Source organism: Erinaceus europaeus, chromosome X (assembly GCF_950295315.1).
Source record: "Erinaceus europaeus chromosome X, mEriEur2.1, whole genome shotgun sequence".
Classification (NCBI taxonomy): domain Eukaryota; kingdom Metazoa; phylum Chordata; class Mammalia; order Eulipotyphla; family Erinaceidae; genus Erinaceus; species Erinaceus europaeus.
Genome location: NC_080185.1, coordinates 112,167,158 through 112,182,660, shown reverse-complemented (window position 1 = coordinate 112,182,660; position 15,503 = coordinate 112,167,158). Strand labels below are relative to the sequence as shown.

The 15,503-nt window shown below is 41.4% G+C and overlaps 1 protein-coding gene across 7 annotated transcripts in view; it reads right to left on the bottom strand.

Moving 5' to 3' along the window:
• The window catches only part of PCYT1B (phosphate cytidylyltransferase 1B, choline), a 140,718-nt gene that overhangs the window by 84,707 nt on the left and 40,508 nt on the right, over window positions 1-15,503 (bottom strand). The window lies entirely within an intron of this gene.

Sequence of the window (15,503 nt, the reverse complement as noted above, 5' to 3'; positions counted from 1 at the left end):
CATCTTCAATGAAATGAATCCAATTACAAAGAAGACTAAGACAAGCATAAACCTATGGGACTACATTAAATTAAAAAGCTTCTGCACAGCTAAAGAAACTACTACCCAAACTAATTCTTTTACAGAATGGAAGATCTTTACATGCCATACATCAGACAAGAGGCTAATAACCAGAATATATAAAGAACTTACAAATCTCAACAATAAGACAACAAATAACCCCATCCAAAAATGGGGGGAGGACATGAACAGAATATTCACCACAGATGAGATCCAAAAGGCCGAGAAACACATGAAAAAATGCTCCAAGTCTCTGATTGTCAGAGAAATGCAAATAAAGACAACAACAAGATACCACTTCACTCCTGTGAGACTATCATACATCAGAAAAGGTAACAGCAGCAAATGCTGGAGAGGGTGTGGGGTCAAAGGAACCCTCCTATACTGCTGGTGGGAATGTCGATTGGCCCAACCTCTGTGGAGAACAGTCTGGAGAACTCTCAGAAGGCTAGAAATGGACCTACCCTATGATCCTGCAATTCCTCTCCTGGGGATATATCCGAAGGAACCCAACACACCCATCCAAAAAGATCTGTGTACACATATGTTCTTGGCAGCACAATTTGTAATAGCCAAAACCTGGAAGCAACCCAGGTGTCCAACAACAGATGAGTGGCTGAGCAAGCTGTGGTCTATATACACAATGGAATACTACTCAGCTATAAAAAATGGTGACTTCACCATTTTCAGCCGATCTTGGATGGGCCTTGAAAAATTCATGTTAAGTGAAATAAGTCAGGAACAGAAGGATGAATATGGGATGATCTCACTCTCAGGCAGAAGTTGAAAAATAAGATCAGAAAAGAAAACACAAGTAGAACCTGAACTGGAATTGGCATATTGCACCAAAGTAAGAGACTCTGGGGTGGGTGGGTGGAGAGAATACAGATCCAAGAAGGATGACAGAGGACCTAGTGGGGGTTGTATTGTTATATGGAAAACTGGGAAATGTTATGCAAGTACAAACTATTGTATTTACTGTCGAATGTAAAACATTAACTCCCCAATAAAGAAATTTAAAAAAAAAAGTGTGGGACCTACCTCAGGCAGTAGAGTTTTCTTGCATATCCATATGCCATCTCCCCGATTCATATTTTTGACTTATTTTTAATATATTTTTCAGAGATGTATTTATAAGGACGGAAAGAGAATAAGAGAAGTAGGGTGAGGATGAGGAAAGATAAATCTCTGCTTAGCTCTGATGTGAGCTGGTGCCAGATACTGAACCTGTGGCTTTTGGATATAACCTTGGATATATAAGCTGGTGCTCTAACAAGTTAAGCACCCTGGCCCAAGACATTTACTTTATGAGAGCAGGGAGCCAAAAAAAAATAGAAAGAAAAAAAGAAATAAGAAGTGTGGATAGCGAAGAAAGGGGAACCCTTGTGCACAGTTGGTGAAAAGGTAACTTGGTGCAGTCACTATGGGAAACAGTATAACAGCCTCTCAAAAAATTAAAAATAGTACTAACATATGATCCAACAATGATGCTTGTGGGACTTTATCTAGACAAAATAAAAATTCTATTTTAAATATATATGTGTGTCTCTACACATTTATTGCTGCAGTATTTACAATAGTCTAGACATGGAAGCAACCTGAAAGCATCCATCAATGGATGAGTGAATAAAGAACTAAGGAAAATAGGACTGGAAAGAAAGCATAATGGTCATTCATCATCTTTCATGGACCTGTATTCTCCCCACCCACCCACCCACCCCAGAGTCTTTTACTTTGGTGTAATACTCCAATTCCATTTCAGGTTCGACTTGTGTTTTCTTTTCTAATCTTGTTTTTCAACTTCGGGCTGAGAGTGAGATCATGAATGACATGATGATGAATGACATAGTGGGGGTTGTATTGTTAAATGGGAATCTGGGGAATGTTATGCATGTACAAACTATTGTATTTACTGTTGAATGTAAAACATTAATTCCCCAATAAAGAAATAAATTATTTAAAAAAAAGAAAGCATAATGGTTATGCAAAAGACTCTAAGGCTCTGAGATCCCAGGTTCAATCTCCAGCATCACCATAAATGAGAGCTGAGTTGTGCTCTGGTCTTTCTGTATCTTTCACACATTACAATAAAATAAATTTAAAAAATTTAAAAGCGAGCCAGGTGGTGGCGCACCTGGTTAAGTGCATGCGGTACAGTACGAAAGGACCCAGGTTCAAGCCCCCGGTCCCCACATGCATGGGGAAAGCTTCACAAGTTGTAAAGCAGGACTGCTGGTGTCTCTCTGTCTCTCTCTCTCTCTTACCTCTCCCCTCTCAATTTCTCTCTGTCTCTATCCAATAATAAATAAATAAATAGGGGCCGGGTGGTGCACCTGGTTGAGCACACATGTTACAATGCTCAAGGACCCAGGTTCGAGCCCCCAGTCCCCACCTGCAGGGGGAAAGCTTTCCGAGTGGTGAAGGAGGCCACAGGTGTCTCTCTGTCTCTCTTCCTTCTCTACCACCCCTTTCCCTCGTGATTTCTGGCTGTCTCTATCCAATAAATAAATAAAGATAATAAATTGTTTAAAATAAATAAATAACTTAAAAATTTTGCTATTAGTGCTAATATAGATGAACCTTATGGGGCATTACGGAAAGTGAAATAAGTCAGAAAGACAGGCAGACTTGAGAGATAGCATAGTGGCTATGCAGAAAAGCCTTCAGGCCTATGGCACCAAAGACTCCAGGTTCAAACCCCAGTCCTGCCAGAAGTCAGAGTTGAGCAGAGCTCTAGTAGGAAATAATAATAATAATAATAATTAGTTTTAAAAAAGAAAGACAACCACTATTTGATCTCACTTATATGTGGGGAAAAAAAAAAAACAATCTCATCGTAACTGGTTGACAAAGGTGAGAGATATCAAAATGGATAAAGGAGGGCAAAAAGTATAAACATCCAGTCTCAAAGAAATCTTGGGTATGTAGTGTACCACACTGTGACCACAAAGGCTGGTCAACATACTCTGCCACTCAAGGAAGACTGGTCCTGAAATGAGTGAAGCCTAGAATGTTCCTAGCTATGACCATGGAATGTGAGCTCAGACTGACAGGAATACAGAGGTTACACAGGTTCCTGTGCTAAATATGAATAGATATGGGCCCTAGGTCAGATAGATGGGGTTTACAGTTAGCCGTATTTATGTACTTCTCCCATATTTGGGAGCTATCTCTGCCCTGACCCAGCTTTCTAGTCCTATTCCCAACACTGACACCATTTTCCCAAACAATATTTTTAGCTCACCTGCATGTTAGCTGCCAGGCTCTGACAAAAATTAGTAAAGTCATGGGCCCCTTGGAATACACCTAAAATAGACTTCGAGATTCTTCCAACAAGAAGACCCCAAATCTCATCTGCTATATTCTTACTTTCAGGTTCCTGATTATTAAATAGATTGTTCTGCTTTATCTTAAAGCTTTTCAGCTTTAAGTTGCACATGCTTTTCAGCTCTAAGTTGCACATGCTACCATGACGCCAAGCAGACTTTCCTGGGCAGACAGCCTCACCAATGTGTCCTGGAACCCCACCTCCTCAAAGCCCTACCTCACTAGGGAAAGATAGAAACAGGCTGGGGTTATGGATCGACCTGTCAACGTTCATGTCCAGTAGGGAATCAATTACAGAAGTTAGACCTCCCACTTTCTGCATCCCATAAAGATCTTTGGTCCATACTCCCAGAGGGATAAAGAACTAGAAAACCTTCCAATGGAGGGGATGGGATATGGAACTCTGGTAATGGAATATATGGAATTGTACCCCTCTTATCCCACAATCTTGTCAATCATTATTAAATCATTAATAAAAAATGGTAGGTCTTTAAAGTTATCACAAGAAAAAACTTGTGACTATATTTGGTGGTGAGTGTCAACTAGACTTAGCAGGGGTGACCAGTTCAATATATATGTGTGTGTGTGTGTGTGTGTGTGTGTGTGTGTGTGTGTGTGTGTGTGTGTGTGAATCAAATAATTTTGCCATGCATATAAAATATGTTATAAGTTAAATATATATCAATTTTTTAAAGGTAAAGCCAAAAATATCTTCTAAGAGAAGAAGTTCACTTTTGCTCCTTATTTCACTCCTGTACTGACCCATGTTTCAGAGTCTGCCACACAGTTATTTCAGAATAACTTATTCTTATTCCTGATTCTCCAATAATGAATTTAAAAAAACCTATTGTACTTGGTGGTTAAACACTGTACATATGTCCAATATTACCCAATTAGCTAGATGCTGGCTCAAAGCATCAGACCAAATTCTGATTCTATTTCCAGAGGATAAGCTCCTTCTCTTGTCCCAAACTTTAATTCATTCACTTGTGAAATATTTGCTGAGTACACAGTGAAATATTTGCTTGATAAGTATGTCTGTAAGTACTGCTGAAATAGCTATGACCATGGCAGACAGTCCCACCATTAGAGAAGATCTACTAGTTGTCTTGTTCACACACCTCCAACCTTTTGGTTCAAAACCTGAACATGTTGGGTATCACCAAGATGGAGACTGAGATTTCTTGCTTTTCCTGGTGGTGGTGGTGGTGGGGACTATAATTAACCAGAAAATACAGAGATGCACAGCTACAGGTGAGACTGAAGCACCCCTTGTACCTCAAAAAGCAACACAGACTGCACTGAGGGGACATGGAAGAACTTAATGTTTCACTGGACAGAAGGTGTGGAGAGAAATGTCTGGAGACTTCTTGATAGGGGACAGAGACAAAGGACCACAGAGGCCTACCAGGGACCCTAGGGAGGCCAGAGTGGCAATGGTGTGAAATCACATGCCCTTGATACAGAAGCCCATATGGAGGGTGAGGGGCTGGCCAGAACCCCAGCAGACATCTAGGACCAGATAGTTTCGATAGTGAATGCTTTTCCAGAGCACTGTTCAGCTCTGGCCTTTATTGGTGCAGGCAATCAAACCTGGGGCTTCAGAGACTAAGGCATGCAAGTCCTTTGTAGAACCATTATCCTCTCTCCTTCACCCACTAGTGGATTCCACCAAACTTTCAAATAAGAAAACCTTTCCTCAAACTCTTCCATAAAACAGAAAAGGAGTGCTCAACAAATTGTTTGGCTTCATATGTTAACTCTCTTTTCAATCACCAGGTTCCAGATGCCATCAGGATGCTGACTAGGCTTCCCTGGATTGAAGACCCCACCAATGTGTCCTGGAGCTCAGCTTCCCCAGAGACCCACCCTACTAGGGAGAGAGAGAGGCAGACTGGGAGTATGGACCGACCAGTCAACGCCCATGTTCAGTGGGGAAGCAATTACAGAAACCAGACCTTCTACCTTCTGCAACCCTCAACGACCCTGGGTCCATGCTCCCAGAGGGCTAGAGAATGGGAAAGCTACCATGGGAGGGGGTGGGTTATGGGGATTGGGTGGTGGGAATTGTGTGGAGTTGTACCCCTCCTACCTTATGCTTTTGTTCACTAATCCTTTCTTAAATAAAAAATTAAAAAAAAAAAACAGAAAAGGAGAAAAAAACTTCTAAATACAATTTATGAAATCAGTATTACCTTGGTTCCAAAACCAGATAAGGACTTCCTACCAAAAGGTAAACTCTAGACTAGTACTTTTAATGAACACAGATAGAAAAATCCTCAACAAAATAATTCCAAACCCAGGGCCAGGTGGTAGCGCACATAATGTGCATAAGCGTACATAATGTGAAGTGCCAAGTATCCCGCTTTGGGATCCCAGTTTGGGTTCGAGCCCCTGGCTCCCCATCTGCAGAGGGGTCACTTCACAAGCAGTGAAGCAGGTCTGCCAGGTGTCTTATCATTCTCTCTCCCTCTCTGTCTTCCTATCTTTTCTCACTTTCTCTCTGTCCTATCCAACAACAACAATGGGAAAAAGATGGCTGCCAGGAGCAAAGGAGTCATAGTGCAAGCACTGAGCCCCAGCAATAACCCTGGAGGCAAAGTAACAATAATAATAATAATTCCAAATAAAATTCAACAGTGCATTAAAAGAATCATATACTGTATTGCACCAAAGTAAAAGACTCTGGGGGTGGGTTGGGGGGGATGACAGAGGACCTAGTAGGGGTTATATTGTTATGTGGAAAACTGAGAAACGTTATGCATGTACAAACTATTGTATTTACTGTTGAATGTAAAACCCAAAAGAAAGAAAGAAAGAAAAGGAAAGCCATACCCCTCCACTCCAAGTTCAAGGCAAACTACAATGCAGTAATAATTAAAACAGTCTGGTATTGGAATAAAAACAGAGATAAATGGAAAAGAATTGAAATTCCAAAAATAAAACCACACATATGAACAACTAATTTACAACAAAGGAACCAGAGCTTACAACGGAGCAAGGAGACTCTCTTCAGGAAATGATTTCAGTCAAATTGGACAGTTGCAGACAAAAGAATAAAACTAAAACATTAAGTGTTTTCACAAAAAATTAATTCAAAAAGGATTAAAGACCTGCATATTAGACCTGAAACCATGAAGAACATAGAATAAAACATAGGTATTATACTCCTTGACATCAGTCTTAGAAATGTGGATTCTAAAGGGGAGGGGGAGCAAAAATAAACAAATTGGACGATATCAAAGAAACTACACAAAGGTAAAAAGAAAAGATACCCAGTGAAATGGCAATAAGTCAATAATAATTTTAAAAAAACACTCCATTTAAAAATGGGAAGAAAAAATTTAGGAAATGGTTCACCCAATAAAGCACATATGTTACCGTCCTCAAAGACCCAGAGGGAAAGCCTCATGAGTGGTAAAGCAGTGCTGCAGGTATCTTTCTTTCTCCCTTTCTATTTCTCTGTCTCAATTAGAAAAAAAAGGGGGGAGGGAGGAGGGAGTGGCCACCAAGAGTACTAAAGGTGTTGTGCAGTCACCAAGTCCCACCAGCAATAACCATTTTGGCAAAATATTATTATTGTTATTATTATTAGGAAGAGGATCTGAATAGATATTTATCCAAAAACAACATAGGAATGGTCAACAGGCAGATAAAAAGATGTTCATTGCCTCTTATTGTTTAGGAACTATGCATCCAAACAACAATGATTATCTCACATCTATGAGGATAGTTATCCATAAAACAAGAAACAACCCCACACCTATGGACATCTAATGTTTGACAAAGGTGCCCAGGCTACTAAATGAGAAAAGCAGAGTCTCTTCAACAAATGGTATTGGAAAAATTGGGTTGAAACATGGAGAAGAATGAAACTGAACCACTATATTTCAAACACAAAAGTAAATTCCAAATGGATCAAGGACTTGGATGTTAGACCAGAAACTATCAATTACTTAGAGGAAAATATTGGCAGAACTCTTTTCCATCTAAATTTTAAAGCACCTTTAATGATACAAATCCAATTATAAAGAAGACTTAAGACTTAAGATTAAACTAATGGGGCTACATCAAATTAAAAAGCTTCTGTACAGCAAAAGAAACCACCACCCAAACAAAGAGACCTCCCATAATATGGGAGAAGATCTTTATATGCTATACAGACAAGAACCTAGTAACCACAATATATAAAGACCTCACCAAACTCAGCAACAAGAAAACAAATGACCCCATCCTAAAATGGGGAGAGGACATGAACAGAACATTCTCCATAAAAGAGATATAAAAGGCCAACAAACATGTGAAAAAGTGCTCCAAGTCATTGATTGTCAGAGAAATGCAAATCAAGACAACAATGAGATACCATTTCACTCCTGTGAGAATGTCATACACCACAGAAAAGGTAGCAGCAACAAATGCTGGAGAGGTTGTGGGAACAAAGGAACCCTCCTGCACGGCTGGTGGGAATGTAAATTGGTCAAAACTCTGTGGAGAGCAGTCTGGAGAACTCTCAGAAGTCTAGAAGTGGACCTACCCTATGACCCTGCAATTCCTCTCCTAGGGATATATCCTAAGGAACCAAACACACCCATCCAAAAAAAAATTTTGTGTATACCTATGTTCATAGCAGCACAATTTATAATAGCCAAAACCTAGTAGCAACCCAGGTGTCCAATAGCAGATGAATAGCTAAGTAAGTTGTGGTATATAGACACAATAGAGTACTACTCAGCTATCAAAAACGGTGATTTCACTGTTTTCAGCCCATCTTGGATGAAGCTTGAAGGAATCATGTTAAGTGAGATAAGTCAGAAACAAAAGGATGTATATGGGATGATCTCATTCACAGGCAGAAGATGAAAAACAAGATCAGAAGAGGAAACATGAAGCAGAACTTGGACTGGAGTTGGTGTATTACAAAGTAAAAAAATCTGGGGTGGATAGGGGGGAGAACACAGGTCCAAAAAGGATGACAGAGGACCTAGTGGGGTTGTATTGTTATATGGAAAACTTGGAAATGTTATGCATGTACAAACTATTGTATTTACTGTTGAATATAAATCATTAATCCCCCAATAAAGAAAAAAAACTGGAGTGGGTAGGGGGGAGAGTTCAGGTCCTGGAACAGGATGGCAGAGGACCTAGTGGGGGGTTGTACTTTTATGTGGAAAACTGGGAAATGTTATGCATGTACAAACTATTGTATTTATTGTCTGCTATAAAACATTAATCCTGCAATAAAGAAATTCAAATTAAAAAAAAAAGAATAGGCATCCAATGGAGGGAAGGGGATATGGAACTCTGATGGTGGGAACTGTGTGGAATTGTAGCCCTGTTATCTTACAATCCTGGTAATCATTATTAAATCACTAATAAAATAGACAAAAAAAGAGGACAAATACAGAATGATCTCACTTATAGATGGAACCTGAGAAATAAGGATAGGCCCTATTTTTAATTCTGATACCATCTTCCCAGACAATATTTTTATCTACCTGCATGTTAGCTATCAAGCTCAAGTAAAAATTACTAAAGTCATGGGCCCCTAGGAACATACCTAAAATAGACTTCCTTTCAATCCTAAGATCCCTATTGTCATCTACTCTATCTATACGTTTTGGTTCCTATTAAACATTTTGTCCTATTTTATATCTTACCGCCTTTCAACCACCAAGTTGCAGATGCTATTGTAATTCCATCCTGACCTCCCTGGGCAGATGACCTTGCCAATGTGGCCAGGGACTCTCCAGAGCCCTACTCGACTTAGGGAAAAATAGAAATAGTCTGAGGGTATGGATCAACCTAATAATATCCATGTCCAGCATTGAAACAATTACAGAAGCCAAAACTCCTACTTTCTGCACCCCAAAAAGAATTTTGGCAAAAAAATTCTAGGAGATGACCAGAGGGCCCTGAACTCCAATTCTATCATTAACCAGAGAGAGAAGAGGAAAAAAAGAAGAGCACTCAGAAATAGTAACAGGTGTAGGTGTAACTTAGAAAGGAAGAGAAGGGGAGTCAGATGGTAGCGCAACGGGTTAAGCACATGTGGCACCAAGCGCAACGATGGGGCATAAGGATCCTGGTTCGAGCCCCTGGCTCCCCACTTACAGAGGAGTCACTTCACAGGCAGTGAAGCAGGTCTGCAGGTGTCTATCTTTCTCTCCCCCTCCGTCTTCCCTTCCTCTCTCCACTTCTTTCTGTCCTATCTAACAACGACGACATCAATAACAACAACTACAACAACAACAAAAACAAGGGCAACAAAAGGGAAAATAAATAAATAAAAATTTTAAAAAAAGGAATGAAGGAAGAAAAGATAAGACCGTAGGAAAATGGGCAAATATATAAAAATATAGTTACAGAAATAATCTGTGACCTTGAGAGAACCACTGCAGTTTCCCATGAAGGGGATGGGGACACTGAACTCTGGTGGTGGGAACAGTGTGGAATTATATCTGTTATCTCATAATTTTGTAAATCAAAATTAAATCACTAATCTTTTTTTAAATTTTTATTTATTTATTTTCCCTTTTGTTGTCTTTGTTTTTTATTGTTGTTGTTATTGATGTCGTCATTGTTAGATAATACAGAGAGAAATGGAGAGAGGAGGGGAAGACAGAGGAGGGAGAGAAAGGCAGAAACCTTCATCACCTGTGAAGCAGCCCCCTGCAGGTGGGGAGCCAGGGGCTCGAACCGGGATCCTTACACAGTCCTTGAGCTTTGTGCCATGTGCACCTAAACCGTTGTGCCCAGCTCCCTCACTGATAAAATTTTTTAAAAGAACTAAGGACAGAGAGGGAAAACACAAGGCAAAACCTGTTCTGGGTGTGGTATATTGCACCACAGCAAATGGCTCTGGGAAAGAATATGGATGTAGGGGACAGAGGGAACCTTGAGGTCCTGTTGCATGATACATAGGGAGATAGATGAGTAATTGTGTCTATGTGTCTACAACTCCACTGTAAGCTATTAATTACCCCAAATTAAAAATATTTATATATGTCTTGGGGGAGGGTTTTTATATTTTGATGAAATGAGTATCTTTTTTTAATTGGGAGTACTAATGGTTTACTGTGGATACAGTTGTTGATACATATGTAAAACTTCTCAAATTTCTGCAAAACACTCTCACCCCCAGCCTAGTTCCTCCTCCTCCATCATGAAAACCAGGACCTGAAAGTACCCCTCACCCCAGAGTCCTTTACTTTGCTGCAATACCCCAAACCCAGCCCAAGTTCTACTTTGTGTTTCCCCTTTCTGTTCTTATTTCTCCACTTCCGTCCATGAGTGAGATCATCTGGGGGAGGACTTTAGGAGATCGTTCACTTTATAGAGCACATGCCTTGTCATGTATGAGGCCCTGGGTTCAAGCCCCAATACCACATGGGAGCACCATGAATGGCTCTGGGACAGCTCCATGGATGGTGGAGTCTCTCTGACTGTGTGTATCCCCATTCCATTTTCTCTCTCAAAAGAAAAGAAAAGATGAAGAAATTCAGCAGAGGATACTGTTTATCAGTGGTATCACACAGGCACAGGAATATAAGTTCATTCCCCAGCACCACATAGAAAAACGGGATCCTTATGCTGGTCCTTGTGCTTCGTGACATGTGCACTTAACCCTCTGCACTACTGCTCGACCCCCCAAAAGTCTACTCTTAAAGAGGAAACTAAATGTTAATTTGAGAGCTCAAGCTGGAACACAATACGCTTGAGCTCTGATCTCAGCTTTACACATAACAGTTCTTGCCACCAAGTGATTCCCCCAGTAGCAGCTTTGCCTGGACACTTGTTAAAGATTCAAATTATTGGACTCCACCCCAGTTAAAGAGGATCAGAAATTCTGGAAAGGGGCTCCAGTCAGCTGCTTTTTTTTTTTTTTTGTCTCCAGGGTTATTGCTGGGGCTCGTTGCCTGCACTACAAATCCACTGCTTCTGGAGGCTATTTTTTTCCCTTTTGTTTCCCTTGTTGTTTATTGTTGTTATTGTTATTGCTGTCACTGTTGTTGGATAGGACAGAGAAATTGAGAGAGGAGGGGAAGACAGAGAGGGGTAGAGAAAGATAGACATCTGCACACCTGCTTCAGTACTTGTGAAGTGACCCCCCCCCCCAGATGAGGAGCCAGGGGCTCAAACTGGGATCTTTACGCTGGTCCTTCCGCTTTGCGCCATGTGCACTTAACCCACTGCGCTACCAACCGGGCCTTTGTCAGCTACATTTTAATAAGCCCTTCAGGTTATCTAAAGCAGACTCAAATGTGGGTATCACTGCCCCATACCTGTCAGGATGACACTGTGCAGACTTATGGCTTTTCTAGAACCTTCGCTTCCTTGTGTGAGAAAAAACTAAAATGATTAGCTACATAAAGGTGCAATAGTAAAATGGCAAATAAATAAATAAAACTTAGTATGTAATAGCACTTAATAAATGTCTACTGCTCGGGAGTCAGGCGGTGGCGCAGTGGGTTAAGCACACGTGGCGCAAAGCACAAGGACCGGCATAAGGATCCCGGTTCGAGCCCCCGGCTCCCCACCTGCAGGGAAGTCGCTTCACGGGCGGTGAAGCAGGTCTGCAGGTGTCTGTCTTTCTCTCCCCTCTCTCTGTCTTCCCCTCCTCTCTCCATTTCTCTCTGTCCTATCCAACAACAAAGCAACGTCAACAATGGCAATAATAACCGCAACGAGGCTGCAACAACTAGGGCAACAAAAAGGGGGAAAAATGGCCTCCAGGAGCGGTGGATTCATGGTGCAGGCACCGAGCCCAGCAATAACCCTGGAGGAAAAAATAAAATAAAATAAAATAAAATAAAATAAAATAAAATAAAAATAAATGTCTACTGCTCTTATTACTAAGAAAACTGTCTTTCGCGCCATGGTTCTATTAAATGTGGACTGTTAGGGGCCAGGTAGTGGTGCACCTAGTTAAGGGCACACATTATAGTGTGCAAGGATCCAGGTTCAAGCTTCTGCTCCCCACCTGCAGGGGCAAAACTTTACAAATAGTGAAGCAGGGCTGCAAGTGTCTCTCTCTTTCCCTCTGTACTTCACCTCCCCTCTCAATTTGTCTCTATCCAATAATAAAAATATTTTTAAAAATTTAAATATGGACCATTTGCTTACTTGTGACAGTGAATGGAAACCACTGAAATATTCCATCTTAGGGAGTCGGGCTGTAGTGCAGCGGGTTAAGCGCAGGTGGCGCAAAGCACAAGGACCAGCATAAGGATCCCGGTTCGAACCCCGGCTCCCCACCTGCAGGGGAGTCGCTTCACAGGCGGTGAAGCAGGTCTGCAGGTGTCTATCTTTCTCTCCTCCTCTCTGTCTTCCCCGCCTCTCTCCATTTCTCTCTGTCCTATGCAGCAACAACGACATCAATAATAACTACAACAATAAAACAACAAGGGCAACAAAAGGGAATAAATAAATAAAATTTAATAAAATAAAGAAATATTCCATCTTATGATGCCAATTGGACTTACCTGGGCAGACAACCCCACCAATGTGTCTTGGAGCGCCGGTTCCCCAGAGCTCCACCCCACTAGAGAAAGAGAGAGACAGGCTGGGAGTATGGATGGACCTGTCAACACCCATGTTCAGTGGGGAAGCAATTACAGAAGCCAGATCTTCCACCTTCTGCACTCCATAATGTCCCTTAGTCCATACTCCCAGAGGGATAAAGAATAGGAAAGCTATCAGGGGAGGGGATGGGATATGGAGTTCTGGTGGTGGGAATTGTGTGGAGTTATACCCTTCCTATCCTATGGTTTTTGTCAGTGTTTCCTTTTTATAAATAAAAATTAAAAAAAGGGAAATATTCTATCTTCAATACCTCAAAACCTACCAACTAAAGTTACCATTCTAAGTCATTCTTGGTCAATTAGAACACTGCTAATATTCTTCTCTACAGAGTTCTGACTGCTTTTACTATTCTGTTCCATTTCTCTAGAATACCCTTTCATTTTCTGCCCACACAGAACAAATCTTACCTTTCCTAAAAAGATCAGTTCTGGTTGACTGCCAAGTGTTGCTTGACTACTCCAGGCCAAATGAATCTACCCTCCTCAAAACTGAGTTATCTGTGTTGGAGGGTCTAACCCCTACGCTCATGTGTGGATTGTACTGGTATGTTTTACTTCCGTTTTGTGGTTTTGTCTCTAATTATAGAGAAAACTTGGGAAATATATACACTACGTGATACTTTTTAAATGTTTTACTGTCCATTCTCTGATTTATGCTTTTAAAAAATTATTTCTTAAACCTTAAGACAGCAGGAACCCTCCCCTTTCTCTATAAAGCCCATATTTCTCCCAGTCCTGAAACCTCTAGGGTGAGGCTCATTTTCCTGCATGATTCTCCCAATTCATACCAACTGATACTGCATCTGCTGATCCCAACCCAATCAATGCAACCAGTACCACCTCGGCATGTTTCACTTTGGACTGTATCCTGAGATGTAAGGCGTGGAATGTGAACCCACCAGCTTCATTACTCTGCCACCAGGTTCCAGATGATACCATGATGCTAACTGGACTTCCCAGGGCAGACGATCCCACCAATGTGTCCTGGAGCCCCACCACTCCAGATCCCTGTCCCACTGGGGAAAGAGAGAGACAGGCTGGGAGTATAGATTGACCTGTCAATGCCCATGTTCAGCGCGGAAGCAATTACAGAAGCCAGACCGTCCACTTTCTGCACCCCATAATATCCTTAGGTCCATGCTCCCAGAGGGTTAATGAATAGGAATGCTACCAGGGGAGGGAATGGGATATGGCATTCCGGTGACGGGAACTGTGTGGAATTGTACCCCTTTTATCCTATGGTCTTGTCAATGTTTCCATTTTATAAATAAAAACTTAAAATAAAATAAAACTAACATGCTCTGTACGGGGAAAAAAAATGAATGAATCAATTCCTAAAGCAGTGACTAGGTTTTTTGTTTGTATTTTTTTTATTTTTTAAAATATTTATTTATTCCCCTTTGTTGCCCTTGTTTTATTGTTGTAGTTATTATTGATGTCGTTGTTGTTGGATAGGACAGAGAGAAATGGAGAGAGGAGGGGAAGACAGAGAGGGGGAGAGAAAGACAGACACCTGCAGACCTGCTTCACTGCCTGTGAAGCGACTCCCCTGCAGGTGGGGAGCCAGGGGCTCAAACCAGGATCCTTGCCAGTCCTTACGCTTTGCACCACATGCACTTAACCTGCTGCGCTACTGCCCGACTCCCTGTTTGTATTTTTAATGCGAGAGAGACACAGAAAGAGAGAAATATCAGAGCACTGCTCAGTTCTGGCTTATGGTGATGCTGGGGATTGAACCTGGGACCTCAGTGTCTCAGGCATAACCATTATGTTATCTCCCCACACTGAACCTAGGTTCTTTTTTTTTTTTTGCTTCCAGGGTTATTGCTGGGGTTCAGTGCCTGCACTATAAACCCATGGTTCCTGGAGGCCATTTTCCCCATTTTTGTTGCCCTTGTTGTTGCTATTATTGTTATTATTGTTGTTGTTATTGCTGTCGTTATTGTTGGATAGGATAGAGAGAAACCGAGAGAGGAGGGGAAGACAGACAGGGGAAGAGAAAGACAGACACCAGCGGACCTGCTTCACCGCTCATGAAGGTGCAGCAGGTGGGGACTTGGAGGCTGGAACCGGGATCCTTATGCTGGTCCTTGTGCTTCTTAGTACGATGTGCACTTAACCTGCTGTGCCCCCTGAATGTAGGTTCTTTGAGGTGCATTTGGAGAAACTTTTTTTAAATGAAGACTTTGAACAATGTTATTAAATTTTTAAGATGTATCTATTAGTGACAGAGAGAACCTGGGTATCACCTGGTATATCCCTGGGTATCTATCAATGCCAGGGACTGAACTTGGGACCTTGCACTTACAAGTCTGCATACAATCTCTGGGGATACAGTTTTGTTTGTTATTTCATTTGTTTTGTATTGTTTTGAAGAATATTTGGGGTTGGGTGGCATTGCATCTGGTAGAGCACATACATCACTATGTTTAAGGACCTGGGTTCAAGGCCCCCCACCTGCAAGGGAGAAAGCTTTATGAATGGTGAACCAGTGCTGCAGGTATCTCCCTTTCTTCCTCTCTATTCCCCCTTCCT